This window comes from Lucilia cuprina, unplaced genomic scaffold (assembly GCF_022045245.1).
Source record: "Lucilia cuprina isolate Lc7/37 unplaced genomic scaffold, ASM2204524v1 Scaffold_1013, whole genome shotgun sequence".
Taxonomy (NCBI): domain Eukaryota; kingdom Metazoa; phylum Arthropoda; class Insecta; order Diptera; family Calliphoridae; genus Lucilia; species Lucilia cuprina.
This window is the reverse complement of record NW_025805962.1, coordinates 165-2227: the sequence shown is the minus strand read 5'-3', so window position 1 is coordinate 2227 and position 2063 is coordinate 165. Positions and strand designations below refer to the sequence as shown.

The window sequence follows — 2063 nt, the reverse complement described above, 5'->3', positions numbered from 1 at the left end:
TCTGTTATATATAGATGTCCAAAAAAGATTATTAACTTAATAATGGTTTAAAACTGTTTCATATAGAAAAAGGAAAATTAAATATATATTAAAATTTAAATTAGTTTTTATTTAATGTATTAATTCTTAATAATATTTATTTCTTTAGATCGCTATTTGTAATGCCTTTTGAAGAACGAAAAAGTACCAAAAAGCCCCCTTTATGGGTTCCCACTTAAGCCTGGCTCTACATACTTAATTTCATGTTTCTATGTTCAATATTATAGAAATTTCAAGAAATACTTTTTGAGGAGCGAAAAAGTACCCAAAACTCCCCTTTCATTTGTTATCATTTACTTCGGTCTCTATATGCTTAATTTCACGTTTCTAGGTTCAATATTATAGAAATTTTAAAAAGTACCGTTTGAAGAACGAAAAATACTAAAAAGTCCCCTTCTATAGGTTCTCATTTACTATGCTTAATTTCACGTTTCTGTAGTGTCCGATAGTAAAGCATACGACAGTAGTTAAAAGCAGACAAACCAAAAAATAATTCATTTATTAAAATCATTCATAATTATAACGGTATAACTTAAGAACTAGACTTAAAGAATAGAAGGTAATAAAGAGAGATTATTTATACTGGGTGCTGCATTTATAAATATACATCATTCTCTCCCCAATTTAATAATAACAATAATAACCATAACATAACATAAATACGTATACATATAATAACAATATTTTAAAGATAAACAATAGTAAGTAGATATATTTTACAATACTAAAATCTAAGAGACAAACATTTTTTTTTAGGTTCAATATTATAGAAATTTTAAAAAGTACCTTTTGAAGAACGAAAAATACTAAAAAGTCCCCTTCTATAGGTTATCATTTACTACGGTCTTTATATGCTTAATTTCACGTTTCTAGGTTCAATGTTATAGAAATTTCAAAAAGTACCTTTTGAAGAACGAAAAAGTACCAAGTACCTCTATAGGTTCTCACTTAATCCGGGACATACATGCTTAATTTCATGTTTCTGGTTTCAAAATTATAGAAATTTCAAAAAGTACCTTTTATAGAACGAAAAAGTTCCCTTTTATGGGTTCTCACTTAATCCGGGCCATTCATACTTAATTACATGTTTCTAGTTCAGTATTGTAGAAAATTCTGATAGTATTTCTAGATTCAACATTATAGAAATTTCAAAAAGTACTTTTTGAAGAACGAAAGTACCAAAAAGTGCCCTTTTATGGGTTGTCACTTAATCCGGGCTCTACATACTTAATTACATGTTTCTAGGTTCAGTATTATAGAAATTTCAAAAACTACCAGGCGAAGAACAGAAAGGTACCAAAAAGTCTCCTTTATGGGTTCTCACTTAATCCGGGCTATACATACATAAGTACATATTTCTAGGTTCAATATTATAGAAAATTCAAAAAGTACTTTTTAGAGAAAGAAAAAGTATCATAAAGTCCCCTTTTATAGGCTCTCACATAATCTGGGTTCTATATGCTTAATTTTATGTTTCTAGGTTCAATATTATAGAAATTTCAAAAAGTACTTTTTGAAGAACGAAAAAGTACCAAAAAGTCCCCTTTATAGGTTCCCACATAATCCGGGCTCTACATACATAATTTCATGTTTCAATATTATGGAAATTTCAAAAGGTACCTTTTGAAGAACGAAAAAGTACCAAAAGGTCCCTGTTTATGGGTTGTCACTTACTCCGGGCTTTTCACGTTTCTAGGTTCAAAATTATACAAAAATCCAAAAAGTACCTTTTGAAGAACGAAAAAGTGCAAGCGTCCCCTTTTATAGGTTCTCACTTAATCTATCCTCTACATACTTAATTTCATGTTTCTAGGTTCAATATTATAGGAAATTCAAAAAGTACCTTTTGAAGAGCGAAAAAGTGCCAAAAATGCCCCTTTTATAGATTCTCATTTACTCCGGGCTCTACATGCTTAATTTATTTTTTCTAAGTTAAATTTTATAGAAAACTCAAAAAGTGCCTTTTGTAGAACGAAAAAGCACCAAAAAGCCCCCTTTTATAGATTCTCATTTACTCCGGGCTC

At 29.3% G+C, this 2063-nt stretch overlaps 1 long non-coding RNA gene across 1 annotated transcript; it reads left to right on the top strand.

Annotated features, from left to right (window-relative positions):
* The first annotated feature begins 315 nt into the window (after nucleotides 1-315).
* On the top strand, nucleotides 316-1348 carry LOC124421092. Its single transcript, XR_006941511.1, has 3 exons — nucleotides 316-370; nucleotides 796-960; nucleotides 1333-1348. It is a non-coding gene; the product is annotated as an uncharacterized LOC124421092 (long non-coding RNA).
* The last annotated feature ends 715 nt before the right edge of the window (nucleotides 1349-2063 follow it).